Consider the following 22,696-nt stretch of genomic DNA (forward strand, 5'->3'; position numbering starts at 1 on the left):
CAGTAAAACTCTGTATGGGGAAAGTTCTCACGAAATGCTAAGGACAGCTAGACTTTACATTCGTTCGTGGAAATGAATCGTTTTGTGTGGCTTCTTATTGATGATGTAGACACAATTGAGGTTTAAGATGTTGTTGTAAAAACGTACCAAACGCTCTAGTTGGAAGTAGGGGAGATTTTTCTTTTGAAGTTGTCGTGTCGTGGTTCATTGTACAATGGACAGGTTTATTGTGAGTGTTTTATCCGAATTTCATAAATTAAATTTGTGATCATATTAAAATTTAATTATTATGTTAGATTTATTTTTCAATTGTTGATGAAATTTCAGCACAACGAAAGTCACCGTACAGTCATAAATAACCGACAATTATCACATAACAAGTAATCGGTCAAATTCACCCCTAGCTGGGGGGAAGTTGATCGATGCATTTTATTTTTCCTTTTTCTTGTAATTTTACCAGATTCCTCTGTGGAAATTTTGTAAATAATTTTTCAGTTTCATTTAGCATTACCTTTCCTCTGTCTTTAATCATTTGCACTGAAACACCATCATCTCCTGGCGTCTTTTCTTCCATCCTTCCTCGAACGACTTTATACACCTTATCTAGCATTACTTCTGGAATATCGTTTTCATGTTTACTTGTAGCATTTCTGATTCATCTCTTGAACTATAGAAACACCTAAATAAATACTGTAATGGTTGTACAATTTCTCTCTCTTTTGTTAATTAATGTCATTTGCAAAGTTAATAAAGTATTAATTTAGTTCTCTAAATACTATCATTGTTTGCAATTGTATCTTCTCACATCCTCTATAAGGCGTTTCTAGTTAGCTTTGTTTAGTTCAAAATCTTCTCTTTAATGTTTGCAGTGTTCGATTTGACATTTTCATTCTTCTGTTTTCTTCGTACCCGCAAAATCTATTGCTGTTTGCCTAATTACCTTTTTTTACATAATTGGCTTCCGCGTCCATATCTATATACCCTTCATATCAATACTTTTAATTTTATGTCTTCATGCCGAATGACTTTCTTTCCTTCCAGCTTTGTATCTAGTTTACTCTGTTTATTTCTAATCTACGATCAGTAAAAATTCTAAATTTCTTTATTATATGACAAAATTAGTCAGTTACATTTGAGTTCGATTTATTCTTGTCATGTCCACTGTCATTTTGTTTTCTTCTGGAAGAATTACTTAATAAAAAACACTACCAGTTATTTTATATTGTCTGTTAGCAGCCAGTCAGTCTTTGTGTGACTTTCAGTGCTTACAGTTTTTCTTTCACACTGATTCTTCTAAATTTTCACAAACGGAAAACTCTTTGCACTAAGGCGTCAAACAAGAGAAGAAAGTGACCACACTGATTATGAGCGGCGTCGTCACTCTTCTTTCTCACTTCCTTTAGCACCTAACGTGGCATCACTCTCACTCGTTACGAAACACTGTGATGTGTGCCAGGCACATGACTTGCGACTCAATGTCAACTACGCGCACATTAACTCACCATTGAAGCCTAACGACAGCGCAGCTCCTTTCTTCCGTTATGTTACGTTGGAAAAATCAGTTACCAGAAAAAAACGGCCTTTAATCAGAATTTTTAAGGCTATCTCATTTTAATTGGAATCACAGGGCCAATAAAACTGTATCTAGTTCAATAACTTAATTCCCTGGAAGGATCGTTGGTTTCAAGTGTTATCTAGTCTAAAGAAATTTCGTCCCATGTTTTGGTTCTCTACTGTTATTCTACTATGAGCACTTCGTGGTGTTTATAGTGCTTTTAGTGCTTGTAGCGCGGAGTCACGTGTTACTAGCTCTGCTTTACACTTCTGTTCAGTGGTGGATGGTGCTCATTTTCGTTGATGGTGCTCAGATAAAAAGTCAGTAGATTTTATAACAGAATTGTCGCGAATTGTTTGTTCTGTAACATTCATTCGTGCAACAGTGCTTAAGAAACACTACAAAAATACTAAATACGATAATTATACAGTTATAAATATAATTTACAAATAATAAAGCTAATAATAAAGTACACAGGGTGTTTCCATGATGATGTTACAAGCTTTCAGGGATGATGGAGAAGGGTAAATGGATCAATTAGAGGTAAAGGACCCCGATTTGGAAACGATCGAGTGAAAAGTTATAAGTGAAAATCGTTCTGATACCTGTGACAGTGGAATGCATGTAGTACTTTATATGGACCAATAGAGAAAATAGTCCAGTTAATATGGGCTCTGCCGCGCGGGATTAGCCGAGCGGTGTAGGGCGCTGCAGTCATGTACTGTGCGGCTGGATCCGGCGGAGGTTCGAGTCCTCCCTCGAGCATGGGTGTGTGTGTTTGTCCTTAGGGTAATTTAGGTTAATTAGTGTTGGGGACTGATGACCATAGCAGTTAAGTCCCATAAAAAAATATGGGCTCTAAAATGTGTGCCTTAAGAGCTATGAGCACTTGTTCATCTTCACTACTGTGAAACGTATCTCCTCCACCGAGCGAGGTGGCACAGTGGTTAGCACACTGGACTCGCATTCGGGAGGACAACGGTTCAATCTCGCGTCCGGCCATCCTGAATTAGGTTTTCCGTGATTTCCCTAAATCGCTTCAGGCAAATGCTGGGATGGTTCCTTTGAAAGGGCATGGCCGACTTCCTTCCCCATCCTTCCCTAATCCGATGAGACCTATGACCTTCGCTGCTTGATCTCTTCCCCCAAACAACCCAACCCATATCTCCTCTACTGAACAAGTACCCATAATTCTTAAGATATGCATTTTACAGCCTTTGCTTACTAGACTTTTTCTCTTGTTTTGGTACATACTACCATCTTTTAAAGTTACCTACCCTACAGCCGTACCAACAACAATACCAGTTCGGGTATTCCACTGTCAGAGGCATCAGAACGATTTTCACTTCTAACTTGTGACTCGGTCGTTTTCTAACCAGGGTCCCTTACCTCAAATTGATACATTCTCCCTTCTCCATCATCCCTGAAAATTTGTAACAATATCATGGTACCACCCTATATACAGAAATGAACTCATTAATTTTATTTGTATTCTGTGTGTGTGTGTGTGTGTGTGTGTGTGTGTGTGTAACATAATAGTTGGTCAGGTCCAACACCTTCGCTTTATTTTCGTGTACTTTTGTAGATGTGCGAGACTATGTTGCGGTAGTACACTTTATTGAATAACTTTAGAGGTTTGGAGCTGATTAGTGTCGAAACGAAGTTCGCCGGCTTTCCTCCTGCTGATGCTCGTACTTACTCTTGAGGTAAGCGTTTCTGTGGTGTGTTTGTGGTGTAACTGTTATGTTAAAGCAAAAATAATGTTGAAACTTCCTGGCAGATTAAAACTGTGTGCCCGACCGAGACTCGAACTCGGGACCTTTGCCTTTCGCGGGCAAGTGGTAGAGCACTTGCCCGCGAAAGGCAAAGGTCCCGAGTTCGAGTCTCGGTCGGGCACACAGTTTTAATCTTCCAGGAAGTTTCATATCAGCGCACACTCCGCTGCAGAGTGAAAATCTCATTCTGGAAACATCCCCCAGGCTGTGGCTAAGCCATGTCTCCGCAATATCCTTTCTTTCAGGAGTGCTAGTTCTGCAAGTTTCGCAGGAGAGCTTCTGTAAAGTTTGGAAGGTAGGAGACGAGGTACTGGCAGAAGTAAAGCTGTGAGTACCGGGCGTGAGTCGTGCTTCGGTAGCTCAGTTGGTAGAGCACTTGCCCGCGAAAGGCAAAGGTCCCGAGTTCGAGTCTCGGTCGGGCACACAGTTTTAATCTGCCAGGAAGTTTCATATCAGCGCACACTCCGCTGCAGAGTGAAAATCTCATTCTAAAAATAATGTTACTGTGGGAGGAAGCATGTGACTTCTTCCCTATTGGGTATTTCCCAGAGAGTAAATATCGGGGACCCTCGTAGCTTTTTCACGTGAATTTTACCTTACTAACCTGTTGACCAATGAGGTCTCTGTCCTGGCAGGTTACATATACAGTGGTTGTGAGAGCCTATTCTTGTGGCTGCCAAACATATCAATCACTCTGTTGTTTAAGACTGAAATTTCACTGATTTACTCCTTGTGATCAAAGCAAATAACTTGTGAGTTCAGCCTTTCTTGGCTGACAGTGTCACAGAGAAAGGTTTTCTTTTAACGAGCTGAAATTGCGCTCTGTTTCTCCTGTTGAAACATGTGGCTAATACAGTTCGCAAAGTTTTGCCCACTTCAATGAGCTCTTGTTCAAAGGAATTTCCCACAAGGAAACTGAACAGATCACAAACCGATGTAATGCCTTTTAGCGCGTCATTGTGACAAGTCACTGGCAGTTCATTTTTCAGTGTATTGTCGCAGATAGACGAACACACTCGATAAAGTGATTGCAAAATTTTCTCTGAATGTAGCAAACTTTTTGGGTTAGGAACTTCAAAGCAACTAAATACATGAAAGTTTAGAGATCCTCATTTCAGTTGGTTGGTAACAATGTCACTCAAACCTTTTTCATCTGCTGTCACATTAATTTCAGTGCTGTATTTGGATCGTTTTCTTGACGAAACAAAGCATTAATCTTCAGAAACTCAATACCTTACAGCGTTCTCTCGTATGACTCAAAGTGTCGTAACGTTGTGGACACAGTAACCGCATTTGCACTCTGCTTCTGAACTGTGCTATACAAAATATTAGTATATTACATAGTCTCAAAGAAAAATTTTTGAAGGAACGAAACTTTAGATTGTGAAGTAAATTTCTTAAAGAAAAATATTCTCTTAGTGTAATATTATCCCAAGTATCTTCTTCCTCAATCTCACAATAACATTCCTTACAAACGTAATTTGTTTTGTTGAACACTATTAACAGAGCGAGACTGGAAATACAATATAGTTTAAGAAAATAAAGGGATTTTCTTATTGCAGAGTGCCCGTAGCAAATCGCTTCCCTTAGGCAATGGAGAAAAAAACGATGTAAATCCAGCAATGTTTACAAACATTTTGAATAAAGAAATTATTTCGTGGACATAACAGAGAACGCACTTGGCACATGGGAAAGTACTATGAATCAGATTCTGTAAATCACCATGACTGTCGCTCATTACTGGGGCGGCATCGTATGCTTGAGAAATGAATCTTGCTTGACCACTGCAAGATTTCAGACATCATTTTAGAACTTCACGAAGTCACCGTGATGCCCCGTCATTAACATTTTCAAAGGACAATAATCTTTCAGCGGGTTTATTCCCCTTAATTCACCGCAGTATAATGATATATTGACTTTTGTATGTAATATCTGCTGTTTCGTCTGCCTACACAGAAAAAACTGGTCAATTAATGTCTGTAATCAGTTCTTCAATGCAAACTTGGTATATACAGTCTGAAAGTTAACTTCGTATAATGTGTGACGTAAATTTACAGACATAATTACCGTAGCTGTTTAAGTGGTCATCTAGCACACCGTCAAGATTTCCTAGAAGAAATCGCATAGCTAAGAAACTACCACGGTTTGCCAACTCCCGTTTTTGTATGTGAGCCCCTAGTGCTAGCTAGCGAGTCCCAGAAAACGTTAAGCACTCAACTGTTCCGTTTAATATGTGTCTGTTCTTTATAACTAATTCATTATGTTACTGAATTAACGTGTTATTAGCTGAATTAGTCTGAGCAGCAATATTAACCCTGCCAAACATTTTGTATTTACAAGCATTTTCTAAATGTAGCTCACTTTCCTCATGTTTCATAATTCATTCACTAAAATGTTTTATATCCTTACAGCCGACTGATTTCTACCATCCTTCACCAACTAACACACAATATAAACAAAATATTAATGTAGGTTGATTCTTACAAAGAAGAAGACAGCAACCAGCTGGTTCAAATGGCTCTGAGCACTATGGGACTTAACTTCTGAGGTCATCAGTCCCCTAGAACTTATAACTACGTAAACCTAACTAACCTAATGACATCACACACATCCATGCCCGAGACAGGATTCGAACCTGCGACCGTAGCGGTCGCGCGGTTCCAGACTCTAGCGCCTAGAACCGTTCGGCCACACCGGCCGGCCACTATTAATACTGCTATTTATTTAAGTAAATAGCGCCGTAACCGGTTTCGAACTGGCAAGTTCATCATCAGACGGCTGTTCATATGATTTGCAAGACACACTTCACATAATCGTCATTTTTCGATATTTATTCTTCCACTGTGGTGAAATATTCTTGCACCAACACACCAAGAATATTTCGCCACAGTGGAAGAATAAAAATCGAGAAATGACGATTATGTGAAGTGTGTCTTGCAAATCATATGAACAGCCGTCTCATGATGAACTTGCCAGTTCGAAACCGGTTACGGCGCTATTTACTTTAATTAATAGCAGTATTAATAGTGGCTGGTTGCGGTCTTCGTCTTTGTAAGAATCGACCTACATTAATTGTACACAGCCACGGTCTCACTATGTCAGTTTTAGACAAAATAGCAAGAAACAAAATAACTTTAGTTTCTTTTCATTCACCGTTAACCACGACTTTTTGAAAAAATCATGTATTGCAAGAAAGCTCTGTTCGTCTTTCCATCGAGTTGAGACATTAAACCTTTTGGTCGAAGTGCACCTAACCGCCACATTTCTAGCGTGTCTTCCATACGTAATAAATTAAAGGGCTGTTTCAGCAAACAACCTTCTTTACTCATTTTATAATCGCTGTAAAAATACTCGAGTTTCAATCAGACAGCTACAAAATACGGAACATTGCTGAGAGATGGCCCCATTTGCTGTTTGCAACATTTTCCGTTGACGAATGGCGGTAGGACGTAGAGTGTGGACATGGGGGAATAAATGCAACAAGGCACGTGGCAGCGACTACGGGTGGGTGCGCTTAGTGATGTGAGTGAAAATTCTGGCTACGGGCCCAAGCTGCCTGGCCCCGAGCATTGAGTAGAATTGCTGACAGAAAGAAAGCACAGTTCGCTGTGGTGCGAGGAAAGACGGGTGCGCGTGAGATGGTCCGTCCACCATGCCCACCCAAGGTGACTCTAAGCTAAGCTAGGGCGAGGGCCGAGATAGAGAAAGGGAAACAACTACAGGTTTGTTTGAAAAGCTGCCAGAGAGCTACTTTCAAGTGCCAGAAAAAATATTACGGGCAGCTTCCGGCTACTTGCTACTCGCTACTCAAGCAGCCAACAGTAACACTCCAAGTAGCCAGAATCGGGAGAATACACTGCTCAAACGCGACATCAGCTTTGCGCAGGCTCGTGAGCCCACTGGTTGCTGATGCTGTCGTTCAGTGTTGGGTTATGGGAAAACAGGTTCGTCACTGCGAAAGGACGCGCTGAGGACGTCAGAGAGGACTAGCGACAATATCTCACTCAGCTGTTGGCACCTCAAAGCAACATCATGTGTGTTTCCAACAAAGCAGCGGAAACTACACTACGTGATCAAAAGTATCCGGACACCCCCGAAAACACACGTTTTTCGTATTAGGTGCATTGCGCTGCCACCTACTGCCAGGTACTCCATATCAGCGACCTCAGTAGTCATTAGACATCGTGAGAGAATGGAGCGCTCTGCGGAACTCACAAACTTCGAACGTGGTCAGGTGATTGGGTGCCACTTGTATCATACGACTGTACGCGATATTTCCACACTCTTAAACATCCCTAGTTCCACTATTTCCGATGTGATAGTGAAGTGGAAACGTGAAGGGACACGTACAGCGCATAAGCGTACAGGCCGACCTCGTCTGTTGATTGACAGAGAACACCGACAGTTGAAGAGGGTCGTAATGTGTAATAGGCAGACATCTATCCACACCATAACACAGGAATTTCAAAATGCATCAGGATTCATTGGAAGTAGTATGACAGTTAGGCGGGAGGTGAGAGAACTTGGATTTCATGGTCGAGCGGCTGCTCATAAGCCACACATCACGCTGGTAAATCCCTAACAACGCCTCGCTTGGTGTAAGGAGCGTAAAAATTGAACATGGAAAAACGTTGTGTGGAGTGACGAATCGAGGTACACAATGTGGCGATCCGATGGCAGAGTGTGCGTATGGAGAATGCCCGGTGAACGTCATCTACCAGCGTGTATAGTGCTAACAGTAAAATTCGGAACCAGTGCCTGCCGCTGTAGCCGAGCGCTTCTAGGCCTTTCAGTCCGAAACCGCGCTGCTGCTACGGTCGCAGTTTCGAATCCTGCCTCGGGCATGGATGTGTGTGATGTCCTTAGGTTAGTTAGGTTTAAGTAGTTCTAAGTCTAGGGGACTGATGACCTCAGATGTTAAATTCAAATGTGTGTGAAATCTTATGGGACTTAACTGCTATGTTCATCAGTCCCTAAGCTTACACACTACTGAACCTAAATTATCCTAAGGGCAAACACACACACCCATGCCCGAGGGAGGACTCGAACCTCTGCCGGATCAAATGGCTCTGAGCACTATGGGACTAAACATCTGAGGTCATCAGTCCCCTAGAACTTAGAACTACTTAAACCTAATTAACCTAAGGACATCACACACATCCATGCCCGAGACAGGATTCGAACCTGCGACCGTAGTGGTCTCGCGGTTCCAGACTGTAGCGCCTAGAACCGTTCGGCCACACCGGCTGGCCGAACCTCCGCCGGGACAGATGTTAAGTCCCATAGTGCATAGTGCCATTTGAACCATTCTGATGCGGTGGTGTTATGGTATGGTCGTGTTTTTCATGGACGGGGCTTGCACCCTTTGTTGTTTTGCGTGACACTATCACAGCAAAGGCCTACATTGATGTTTTAAGCACTTTCATGCTTCCCACTGTTGAAGAGCAATTCGGGGATGGCGATTGCATCTTTCAACACGATCGAGAGCCTGTTCATAATGCAAGGCCTGCGGCGGAGTGGTTACACGACAATAACATCCCTGTAATGGAGTGCCCTGCACATAGTCCTGACCTGAATCCCATAGAACACCTTTGGGATGTTTTGGAACGCCGACTTCGTTCCAGGCCTCACCGTCCGACATCGATACCTCTCCTCAGTGCAGCACTCCGTGAAGAATGCGCTGCCATTCCCCAAGAAATCTTCCAGCACCTGATTGAACGTATGCCTGAGAGAGTTGAAGCTGTCATCAAGGCTAAGGGTGGGCCAATACCATATTGAATTCCAGCATTACCGATGGAGGGCACCACGAACTTGTAAATCATTTTCAGCCAGGTGTCCGGATACTTTTGATCGCATAGTGTATGTGTGACTGCCTCTGGTGTGTCACTGGTGATACGCCAAAGTCAGACTGAAAAACACACGGAATAAAATTATATCTCAAAATTTCTGGTGGGGCTGGGCTTGTCTAGCCTGCCTCTGCTCCTGTACAGGTCCTTCTTCATCGAATGTCAGGACTGTGGCCGGTTTTACCTTCTATCATACTTCCTGTGAAACGTCCCCTTTTTAAACAATTTTACATACGACTGTGCTTAACCTGACACACAATATTTTGTTAGCGCAACGCAATCTGACTTTCAAAATTCCCTACAAAAGAATGGCCCTGACTAACGTTAACCTATACCTTTCACAAATCACTTACCTCACAAAAATCTTCGCTGCTCAAGCTACTGCAATACAGCGAGCGCCACTACTGCCAGCTAAATAAAAGATTCAAACTATGGAAGGCACTAACTACTGATAGGGATAGTTAGCAAATGAAAGATATTAATAGAGAACAAACAATGCATTTACCTTGATATCATCATTTATAAATATAGCAGTTCATGACAAATTTCAAAGCTCCGCCATCTCTCTCCCCACATCCACCACTGCTGGCGGCTCACCTCCAACTGCGCAACGCTACGCGCTGTTCACAGCCAGCTGCCTAACACTACAATGGCGAGTATTACAACAATGCAAACTGGCCACAGGCTGCACACAGCACAGCCAGTGATTTTCATACAGAGGTGGCGTTACCAATAAAAAAACCTAAACAGCCTACTTACACCTGTACCACCATCTGTATGTATATAGGGTCCTGAATTGTTACAAGTTTGTAACTGATCACACGTCTTTTGTTTTAGGTACACACTTGTTGCTGTGACCTTCTCCACCAGACATCAAACTGACAGCCTGCAGCCACGGTTGCCTGCCTTGCAGGTACACCGAAGCACTACACAACCGACAGGCAATATTGATGAAAGGCCACAACAACAACCATAACAACAACACCACAGCAAAGACACCAGCGGCCACCAGGGGCCACTACCAGCCCACATAAACATAAGGAAGAGGTCGCTGCAGATCCCGGAACTATTTTCACACGTCAAACCACGTAATGGAAAATAGTTCCGAGGTACAAATCCGCCGAAGCGCTATAAAGGCCGGCGCTCGGCCACACATCGACACATCTGCACACTATATATTGTCCACCGCCTTGGTCCCCCTCACCCCCTGGTGTCTCCCTTCCTCTCCACCCCCAACCAGTTGCCGCGCCTTTACTGTTGTGTCCCTCCCTCTCTCCATCTCCACACCCTCCATCTCCTTTCCCAACGCAACATCCACCGTCTACCCCTCCCGGATGATGGGTTTCGCCCTGACATCTACCCTTCCTACCAACTCTAACCCCATCTTCCTGCCTCCTCCTCAGGGCTCCCTCTCCTCGTGTATATGTATGAAAGAGGGTCGCCTGCTATTTTATCTATGTATTTGAGTACATTTGGTCGAGTACCAACGAGATACTATTTTGTTAATGATGGAATGGAGATTATTTCAAATGCACACTCATGTGTATGAGAATTTGAACGCCTATAGAGAATGGCCCAAGTGACTGTTTTAGAGTAGTATATTAGAAACAAACATTTAAGATCGTAGAGATATAAACGTAATAGTGAAAGTAAGTGCCGGCCGGAGTGGTCGAGCGGTTCTAGGCGCTACAGTCTGGATCCGCGCGACCGTTACGGTCGCAGGTTCGAATCATGCCTCGGGCATGGCTGTGTGTGAAGTCCTTAGGTTAGTTAGGTTTAAGTAGTTCTAAGTTCTAGGGGACTGATGACCTCAGAAGTTAAGTCCCATAGTGCTCAGAGCCATTTTGAAAGTAAGTACCGCCTTACAGACCCGGCGACACAGTGTCAGGACTCCACGAAGTTCCGTGATTGCCAAAACCTCTGGGCAGGCTTGGTCGCGTATTTCCCTCTGTAATTATGGAAGGGACACTCATTTCTTGTCGCTGACCGCACTTGTGGGAGCCAGCAGTGGTGAGAGGAGTGCTACGCATTCTTGGTGGCGACTGATTTACTACAGCCATTTTAAAATGCCATAAGAGAACGTTTCCTTACGTTGCTTACTGCAGCTTCCCAGCTATGAGGAATCTTTTACAGAGCGCAGCAGGGGGTTTCACGTAGGAGGAAGGGGATCGGTCACGATGCTCCACGAGGAGTGCCAGTGCAGGAGCCGGGCTCGCCAGGAATCGGCGCTATTGTCAGCACCCATACCATAAACTGCGGAGGGTCAACGGCCGGCGCTGTGCCTCCTCTTCTCAATGGGCGACTGCATGCTGCCTGACGACGTTACGATCGGCACTCACGTTCTGCCGAGCCACGAGCAGAGCAAGACACCACCTCCGTAACCGCCGCTGACAACGTAGCCTCCTACGCCGCCACCGCCGCAGACACCGCCATTGATGCCGACAGCACTCCCGACGACGAGGGAATCGCCGCACAGCCTTCGACTCTGCCAGTGGCAAACTCCAGTCGACAAAACACAAGTATCTCTACGCAGCCAGCTATAGCAATACCGTCACCGCGCGATAGCGGTGGAAATGTTACCGATGATGGTGCCACTAAAGCGGAGTTACTAAATACAGTTTTCCGTAATTCCTTCATGAAAGAAGACGAAGAAAATATTCCAGAATTCGAAACCAGAAAAGTTGTTAGCATGAGTGACATAAAAGTAGATATCTTAGGTGTTGCGAAACTACCCAAATCACTTAAGAAAGGCAAGTCTTCCGGTCCAGATGGTATACCAACCATGTTCCTCTCAGAGTATGCAGACACAATAGCGCCTTTCTTAGCAATCTTATACAACCGTTCACTTGACGAAAGGTCTGTTTCTAAAGACTGGAAAGTAGCACAGGTCATACCAATATTCAAGAAAGGAAATAGGAGTAACCCATTGAATTACAGACCCATATCACTGACCTCAATTTGCAGTAGGATTTTGGAGCGTATACTGTACTCAAACATTATGAATCACCTTGAAGTAAATTACTTATTTATACATAACCAACACGGATTCAGAAAATATCGTTCTTGTTCAACACAGCTAGCTCTTTATTCCCATGAAGTAATGCGTGCTGTCGACAAGGGATATCAGATCGATTCCATATTCCTAGATTTCCAGAAGGCTTTTGATACTTTTCCTCACAAGCGACTATTAATCAAATTGCGTGCATATGGAGTATCGCCTCAGTTGTGTGACTTGATTCGTGATTTCCTCTCAGAGAGGTCAAAGATCGTAGTGGTAGACGGTAAACCATCGAGTAGAACAGAAGTGATATCTGGCGTTCCGCAAGGTAGTGTCATAGGACCTCTGCTTTTCCTGATTTATATAAATGATCTAGGTGATAATGTGAGCAGCCCCCTTAGATTGTTTGCAGATGACGCTGTAATTTACCGTCTAGTAAAATCATTAGACGATCAATTCCAATTACAAAATGATCCAGAGAGAATTTCTGTATGGTGCGAAAAGTGGCAATTGGCACTAAACAAAGAAAAGTGCGAGGTCATCCACATGGGTACTAAAAGAAATACGATAAATTTTGGCCCGCATCTCGTGGTCGTGCGGTAGCGTTCTCGCTTCCCACGCTCGGGTTCCCGGGTTCGATTCCCGGCGGGGTCAGGGATTTTCTCTGCCTCGTGATGGCTGGGTGTTGTGTGCTGTCCTTAGGTTAGTTAGGTTTAAGTAGTTCTAAGTTCTAGGGGACTGATGACCATAGATGTTAAGTCCCATAGTGCTCAGAGCCATTTGAACCATTTTTTTTTTTTTGATAAATTTTGGGTATACGATAAATCGCACAAACCTAAGGGCTGTCAATTCGACTAAACACCTAGGAATTACAATTACGAGCAACTTAAATTGGAAATACCACATAAATAATATTGTGGGGAACACGAAACAAAGACTGCGCTTTGCTGGCAGAACACTTAGAAGATGCGACAAACCCACTAAAGACACAGCCTACATTACACTTGTCTGTCTTCTGCCGGCATATTGCTGCGCGGTATGGGATCTTACCAGGAAGGATTGACGGAGGATATCGAAAAAGTGCAGCTCGTTTCGTGTTATTGCGCAATAGGAGTGAGTGTGTCACTGATATGATACGCGAGTTGGGGTGGCAGTCACTGAAACAAAGGCGGTTTTCTTTGCGGCGAGATCTATTTACGAAATTTCAATCACCAACTTTCTCTTCCGAATGCGTAAATATTTTGTTGACACCCACCTACATAGGGAGAAATGTTCATCATAATAAAATAAGAGAAATCATTGCTCTAACGGAAAGATTCAGGTGCTCCTTTTTCCCACGCGCCGTTCGAGAGTGGAATGGTAGATAAGTAGTATGAAAATGGTTCGATGAACCCTCTGCCAGGCCCTTAAGTGTGAATTGCAGAGTAACCATGCAGATGTAGATGTAGATAGCCACTGATGCGATACAGGCTATGATGGTCAAAAATTTATCTTCAGACGCCCTTCGGGAGCACAGCGACGAGTTCTCGAGTCGCCTAGGCTCTCACGTTCCAGATTTACAAAGACTGGAATAAGTGCCGGACCAAGTGCTTGTTGAGAACAAGGAAACCTGAGAAAAATCGGGTCACAGCTGAGCTGGATTAACGAAAAGTTCGGAGTGATAGACGAGCAAGTTGTCGCTTTTGCTACTCCAATTGATGGAGAAAAGGGTGAGAGAGACTAGTATCCTCATTCAAGCCACAATGAGCTATTCAGCGCCACGGACCACAGGTTTGTGGAAATGGAGGGAACTTTGGAAGAATTTCAGATTGGCGTTATTGTAAAGATTGCAGCAATGCAAAGATTACAATGCAATTTGCCATCTCCCGGTAATGAAGTGAAAATCAAACCATTGGTGGCATGCGACATCTCAGAATACTGGAGAAAGTACACCACTGGTGGCAACGGCTTCCATTATAGAGGTGGCTCTGGAAAACTAACTGCCACAATGAATGCGATAGGAACTTGATGTCAACGCAGGAAGTACTGCAGCTGTAGCAACAGCGGTCATTAAGGAGGTGGCTCTGAAAACTTAACTGAACAATCAATACGATAGGAGCGTGATGCCAGTGCAGTTTACCAACGCCCTGGGAAAGGAGCAAAAAACAAAGCATTGGCGGGATGGGGCACCCCAGAACACTAGAGAAAGTATGTCACCGGTGGCAATCGCTTCCATTACAGATGTGACTGAAAAACTGAATGTCACAATCAATACGATAGGAACTTGATGTCAACGCAATTTACCAGCGCCTGGGAAAGGAAGCGTAAAGGAAACCATCGGTGACGTGCAACACCCCGGGATACTATAGAAATTAAGCCACCGTTAGGAACAAGCTAAATGCCACAATCAATTTACTCCCGCTGGCTTTGTGGTATGATTCAAGAACTAATGCTGATAAACTCGGCGTTCAGCGACCGTAAGATCCTCTCGAGAACGGAGGTGTACTGTCTGCAAAATCCCCAAGAAGATATGTTCACAGAATAATATTTATTGTCTGAACAGGCATATCACAGTCGCCGGATACCGTTATACTGTTTTAGTCATTATTGACAAGGGTGCAGTTGTCTCAGTAATTTCGGAATCCTGTTTCAACGTCGTTAGCGAATCGAACAAGTTAGAAGTTTTCCCAGTCACTGCAGTGAGGATAAGAAGTGCGACTGATGCACGATCCAAACCAATCAACAACCAAGTGCTCTTAGAGTTGTCCTGAAGGGAATTTACACTCCTGGAAATTGAAATAAGAACACCGTGAATTCATTGTCCCAGGAAGGGGAAACTTTATTGACACATTCCTGGGGTCAGATACATCACATGATCACACTGACAGAACCACAGGCACATAGACACAGGCAACAGAACATGCACAATGTCGGCACTAGTACAGTGTATATCCACCTTTCGCAACAATGCAGGCTGCTATTCTCCCATGGAGACGATCGTAGAGATGCTGGATGTAGTCCTGTGGAACGGCTTGCCATGCCATTTCCACCTGGCGCCTCAGTTGGACCAGCGTTCGTGCTGGACGTGCAGACCGCGTGAGACGACGCTTCATCCAGTCCCAAACATGCTCAATGGGGGACAGATCCGGAGATCTTGCTGGCCAGGGTAGTTGACTTACACCTTCTAGAGCACGTTGGGTGGCACGGGATACATGAGGACGTGCATTGTCCTGTTGGAACAGCAAGTTCCCTTGCCGGTCTAGGAATGGTAGAACGATGGGTTCGATGACGGTTTGGATGTACCGTGCACTATTCAGTGTCCCCTCGACGATCACCAGTCGTGTACGGCCAGTGTAGGAGATCGCTCCCCACACCATGATGCCGGGTGTTGGCCCTGTGTGCCTCGGTCGTACGCAGTCCTGATTGTGGCGCTCACCTGCACGGCGCCAAACACGCATACGACCATCATTGGCACCAAGGCAGAAGCGACTCTCATCGCTGAAGACGACACGTCTCCATTCGTCCCTCCATTCACGCCTGTCGCGACACCACTGGAGGCGGGCTGCACGATGTTGGGGCGTGAGCGGAAGACGGCCTAACGGTGTGCGGGACCGTAGCCCAGCTTCATGGAGACGGTTACGAATGGTCCTCGCCGATACCCCAGGAGCAACAGTGTCCCTAATTTGCTGGGAAGTGGCGGTGCGGTCCCCTACGGCACTGCGTAGGATCCTACGGTCTTGGCGTGCATCCGTGCGTCGCTGCGGTCCGGTCCCAGGTCGACGGGCACGTGCACCTTCCGCCGACCACTGGCGACAACATCGATGTACTGTGGAGACCTCACGCCCCACGTGTTGAGCAATTCGGCGGTACGTCCACCCGGTCTCCCGCATGCCCACTATACGCCCTCGCTCAAAGTCCGTCAACTGCACATACAGTTCACGTCCACGCTGTCGCGGCATGCTACCAGTGTTAAAGACTGCGATGGAGCTCCGTATGCGACGGCAAACTGGCTGACACTGACGGCGGCGGTGCACAAATGCTGCGCAGCTAGCGCCATTCGACGGCCAACACCGCGGTTCCTGGTGTGTCCGCTGTGCCGTGCGTGTGATCATTGCTTGTACAGCCCTCTCGCAGTGTCCGGAGCAAGTATGGTGGGTCTGACACACCGGTGTCAATGTGTTCTTTTTTCCATTTCCAGGAGTGTATTTTGGTACCAGCCAGCGTTTGTTGTGCAGCAACTGACAGTGCATATAATTTTGAGTGCTGACTGCTTGAGTCTCACAGATATCGTGGTAGAGTGTAAAAGTTCAGTATTTCCATAAATGGAGAAAGACTGGTTCTCAATTCCTGTGAGCCGTTCACAGTACGCAGGAGCGGCAAGCATCCCTCTCCAATAAAGCTCACCTTAGAGCGAATGTGGACCACTGGGACATTCAGCCATTCAGAACCGAAATTGCAGGGACGTTCTGGTACATTTGATGTTGATCGGATAGGATAAAAAAAGGTTTGCATTTGTGTAATAGTAAATCAGTTTCATTATCGTTTCAGATCTGAATATGGTTCTAGAAGAACCGAAACCGGTCATGTGAATAAACATTTTTGCAGTCAAGACGGATTATAAGTAACAATGCAGAACTTACATTAGTTGACACTATGAGAAGTCTCCCAGTAGGTGGAGGTGGAGCTCGTTTCCTGTTTGCGATACTAGACATATTTATGAAGTACATTCAATTGCATCCAGCGAGGAGTCACTATCCACAGGATACGTGTGTATCATGCTGCGTCAAATCCAGTCGAATGTTGTATCTTGGAAGTTGAGAAGCTGCCACAAATTCACTGCTCAATGAAGCATACAAGGAGGGTCAAGTATTTTCTGTACTTCGGGGATATTAGCAATAGTTTAATATACGACTCTGCTGTTATTCCTCAGCTGAACTCATGCGAGAGAAGTCAGTAATTACGCCTGCGAGTGCAGTGGTGTGTTTTTGCCCCTTCCCCTGTAGAGTTTACAGTCTAAATTATAAGTGTCTCTGAAATGGATTACATGAAAGGCTCCACTGAAGAGTGGCAGAACGATCCTACCACCAAGAGACCAATGATTAAGAAAGAAGATCTGGTTCTGGTCAGAAAATGTCCACCATCTGATATTGTATTGTATTGTATGTATGTTAACCGTGGACCTAGAAACGACGTAGAGGCTCCGTGCCCGCCGCAGCCGCAGTGGTCCACAACCCCACGTCGACTACCGCAGTCCACTTCACCCCTCTGCCGCCCCACACCGAACCCAGGGTGATTGTGCGGTTCGGCCCCCGGTGGACCCCATAGGGAACGTCTCACACCAAACGAGTGTAATCCATATGTTTGCGTGGCTTGTTTGCGCAGCAATCGCCGACATAGTGGAACTGAGGCGGAATAAGGGGAACCAGCCCGCATTCGCCGAGGCAGATGGAAAACCGCCTAAGAACCATCCACAGACTGGCCGGTTCACCAGACCTCGACACCAAATCCGCCGGGCGGATTCGTGCCGGGGACCAGGCGCTCTTTCCTACTCGGAAAGCAGTGCGTTAAACTGCACGGCCAACCGGGCGGGCCCCACCATCTGATATAATCGAGAATAAACTAGTAAAGTCTTACTTGTGTTACGACATCGACTACTGTATGGAGAAGGTTCTGGGTGACCATTTGTATATTGTTGTCGACATGGGCACAGGTGTCGAGAAAATGTTCAAATGGTTCAAATGGCTCTGAGCACTATGGGACTTAACTTCAGAGGTCATCAGTCCCCTAGAACTTAGAACTACTTAAACCTAACTAACCTAAAGACATCACACACATCCATGCCCGAGGCAGGATTCGAATCTGCGACCGTAGCGGTCTCGCGGTTCCAGACTGTAGGGCCTAGAACAGCTCGGCCACTCCGGCCGGCCGAGAAGAGGAGTCAGATTATTAGAAACATTAAGCTGCTCTTCAACCAAGCCCTCCAAACATTTAGATTAGTTGTTTAACATTTCTGTGATGCTATAAGCATTGTATTTGCTGTGCTGGTTGCATGGTCAGTGATTTTACCCTTAGTCATAGGGTGAATTTGTTCAGAAGGTAGCGTCAATAAAGAGAAATGGTAAATGTCTGGTCTAGACTTGGGAGATAAATACCGGAGCCAACACAACAGTAATGTGAGTCTTCATCCCTGGCACTTTTTTTATCAACGAAGCATTTGCGCCGTAACTCTAGTTGAAGGACAGCAATCTAAAATAAAGGAAACCAAGTCATGCAATGAGGAACTCCTAGGAGAATGTGCTACATGAAAAAAAGAGTGTTCAATATTTTATATGAACAGCAGTATTAAGGAACAATCGAAAGAGAGACTTGTTATTCATTTTAATGAAATGTAAATTATAATATAACTGCATGAGTGCTACCCATTCGAGAACTGACGTGACACCCCTGTGGGAAGAAGGGCGACCACAAGGGAAAGTAGTTTTAAGGAAAATCAAATCTTTTTGTTATGTGTATTTTTTAACTAAATTATATATGTAACTTCCTGGCAGATTGAAACTGTGTGCCGGACCGAGACTCGAACTCGGGACCCAAGTTCGCGTCTCGGTCCGGCACACAGCTTTAATCAGCCAGGAAGTTTAATATCAGCGCACACTCCGCTGCAGAGTGAAAATCTCATTCTAAATTATATATGTAATTATAAAACCGGGAACCTATTGAAAGTCATCTCGCAACTGAGCCACCATAGTTTGGGTGTCACCAGAATCTCTTTCAGACAGTGCTAACTAGGTAGACATCTGCGGTAACTGAGGCAATTCGCAAGGACTGAACAATTCAAAGCGACAATACCTGGGTATGATTGGAGACAGGCAAGGAGTAAACGATCCGCCGAGGGTTTATTGCAGTGACCACTGCCGAGAACTGGTTGCAGCCCGTGGCCACGAAGGTGTGGGGCTGCCGGTCAGCAGAGGTTGCTGACCGCAGCTAGCTGTAGTCAATAGGCGACCTCTCGCGAGCTGCACCTTCTTCCCCCCCTTCCCCCGAGCCACAGTCACCGCTGGAACGGCACGGACAGTCACACGCCACGGCCAAGCTTCTCTGTCTCTGCATGTGCCAAGAGTGATAGGGTCCAAGTAAAGAGAGAAAGTCAAAAGTAAGCCCACATTTGAATTACTATGCGAGCACGCCTGTGAGATGGGTTCATCATATCCCTCTTATGTATATTTCTGCTACTGCAGGCCTGTCCTGCTTTGCATTACCACACGCTGTTTGTGAAGGTAGCATGCCTCTCGGAAGGAAGTCATTAATTTTATTCTCGATATTTCGCTATTTACATTGATATTAATACATCTGTGTCCTTCCTGCATCCTTTTCCTATTATTTTATCCACTATGTGTAATTACGATAAGTCAATGAGTTTCCTAACGACAGCCGGTATCAGTTGTCTGTTAGTGCAGTTTTGCCAATAGTTGTAATTTAGGCAGAAAGTCAGAGAGGTCTAACTCTACTATATGAGCACAGGTTCTGAGCATTTAATCGTTGTTAGTTTGGCAAGTGGGTGACGTCGTCGTCTCTGCTGGCTACCCTCCACCCCCACCCCCCACCCCCCTCCGTTCCACCTCTCTACAGGTAAGCGAGGGAAGTTTTCCACTCTTCCGGTTGGCTGTTAAGACTGCGTAGGGACGGTAAGGACGAATGTGGCCTCGAACAGTCTGTGGATGGAGGTATCTGGATGTAATTAGTACGTGATGTTCATATTTATCATTCTTCATTGCAGCATTCTGTATATTAGCGGGAAATTATGCCAATTACCGTATGAGAAATTTCAGATGTCAGTTTACCATTATTCTAGTGCTTTTGAAGGGGAGTACTTGGTCTATGAGTGTGCTGGCTACCACGTAGTTTCCAGTACGAAGAAGCTTAATTCTCCATTGAATTTATTAATGTGAATTTGTTTTCAATATGTAAAATAAATTCGCAGAGCACAGTTGTACAAAGCGCATAATTGAGTTTCGTGGTTTCCTTAGATTTCGCGAACTGGAAAGTTAGTGGCCTTTTTTTTTTCAGTGAAGACACCTCAGAACCTATGGTAGAAATCACGATCTTTGTTTCATTACTCATTAGTAAATGCTTTTACCTTTAGCGCTTACACAATATATGAGCAGTTTTCCCAGTTTATGGTAATTGTTTCCAGACCGCATACAAAGTCATTTCCCTGCTACTCTAGATACGGCTAAAACCTCGGAATAGAATGAATACTTACATTGGTGGATTATTTTTGTGTATTTTGGGTTTACATAAAATAATTGATTTTTTGCAGTTTGGCTCTTGCTCTGGGTTGAACTAAGACTTGTCTGTCGAGTACGCAGTGGACCTCATAGTGCTTATCGACGATGAAGAATTGCTTTCATTTCCATCCGTTGACGATTGAATGTGTTTTTTTGAACATGCATCTGACTTCCCCTGTCATTATTCAGTGTAGATATGCTGGTAAATTTAATTTTTTTATGTAGAGTGGGGAGCATGCCTGCGTATTATGTTGATTTAGTGTAGTTCCCTTATGTATTCTACTCAAATCAAATATGCTTAATGAATAAATCATTCGTCTGGAATGTTTGAAAGAAACTTTTACATCACAACCCATCTGCATCCTTAATGCATTTCCGAGAAAATAAGATTGATCTCCCACGAATAAAATTAGGCATTATGCTCTGACCCTATTGCTGAATGATTAGTAATGAAATAAGCTTGTCCGTTGCAATTTTTATAAAGGGAGAATTTTTAGATGTAGATCATGATATGTGAGTTATTAAATTTAATAAGGAAAAGTCACTGTATTATGATTACTTTTGTTGGAAACACTCCCTCTTTGGATAGACAGTCCTTACCAAACCGAAAATTATTTTTTGTTGATATATCACCAATGAAATATGGTTCCACCTTTGCAATTAGGTTAGGATTTTCGTTAAGGGTATTTGTGTACACAGATATCCATGAAGGAAACATTTTTCTCATTGTGTAAATATTTCTTGTCTTTTTTCCGTCTGACCTAAAAACAAAATTCTCTTGTGATATTGTTTGTGCATGATTGTCAGGGAGCGAGTCTGTTTGCCATGTGGGCAGCTGCTCACCAAATCTGAACCCTCAGAGGCGGCTCGTGTAACATGGAAACTTTTTGAAGGCGTACAACGCATGTGGGGCCGCCCCAATGAGTGCGCACTCAAATCCCTTTCACAAAGAAAGAGTCAGATAAAAGTAATTTGATAATTCCTATCACAGATTTGATCATTGTATTTAAATAGATCAATTTTACTCAGCCAACGAATACCACCTATGGATTGCCTACGTGGAGGACCGTCGAATGAAGGGGACGAAGTAATTTCCAAATTCACCATTTAATTAACGTGGAAAGTGGTAAAGAGAGCGAAATTCTGTAAAAGGGCCGCCACATTTGAATTTAAGTTATTGCCATGCCGTGGTGGAGGCACACTAATTCCCCCGTAGTTTAGAAAACTGGCGCCCAAACAGGTATCCCAACATGAGAGCCAAAAGACCGTACCATTCCATCAGGCCATCAGGTCGAGGCAGTAGTAACCTTTCCGTCTCCACCCCCTGTGACGTTGGCTATTGGAACCTATTTACAAACTGTTGACTCACACTACTGTGCAGTGTCCGAGTTTACAAGTAGTACAGAGAGTCACTCCCTTTTCCTTTTCGGGTACTGATCGTAGACACTTTCACTTCTCAGATAGTGGAAGAGCGGGAGTTAATCTTTCTCTAGAGACTGTATGTGTACTCGTTTAGTTTTCATTGTGTTTTGATGTGCTCTATATTTCATTCATTATCCTACAGCAAGGCGGGTACTAGCTAAATGACTTAGATTTGCGAGCGCACACTATAAAACCCTGTGACAGGACTACCTCACATTTAAGCTATTTTCTGCAGTATATTCAATGTTAATCGTATCCACTGACTACAACTGATCTGCAACTTTCCCACTGTCAATTTTACTCTAATTAAACTATCAATTAGATGACGACACACCTGTAGGTAGAAAATGCCTGATGCCTCACTGTACATGGACAGAAAATTAAAAGGTAAGTGTAACTTACCTGTCTGATATGGAAATAGTGACAGGCAGTAAGTTCCTCCATTCCAGCCTCAGACATTACAAACTTGCTTTGTGTCAAAAGGCGCAGTATCAGCATATGAGTGAATTTTTATGGGGTAAACTGGACGGTCCTTGAGAAAGGTATTTGTACTATCATGACATGCATACACAAAATGCCGTATGCCAACAGAGCGTGTGTATGTCTGGAACAATGGGTCGTATAAAGCTATAGCTGGGTACTGGGTCAGCAGTGTCTCACAACTTAGGATAACTTACACCTTGGTTGCATGTTCGTAACCAACTGTACAGCTTTCCTTTTTTTTCAGATTGGTGACTCGACGGTAGAGCAGTGCAACACATGTGGACCTGTCGGCGTCGAAGGTTCGACGATTGGACTACAGAGTTTCGTACACTTCCGTTGTCCAGCACAGGAAA

This window comes from Schistocerca nitens, chromosome 3 (genome assembly GCF_023898315.1).
Source record: "Schistocerca nitens isolate TAMUIC-IGC-003100 chromosome 3, iqSchNite1.1, whole genome shotgun sequence".
Classification (NCBI taxonomy): domain Eukaryota; kingdom Metazoa; phylum Arthropoda; class Insecta; order Orthoptera; family Acrididae; genus Schistocerca; species Schistocerca nitens.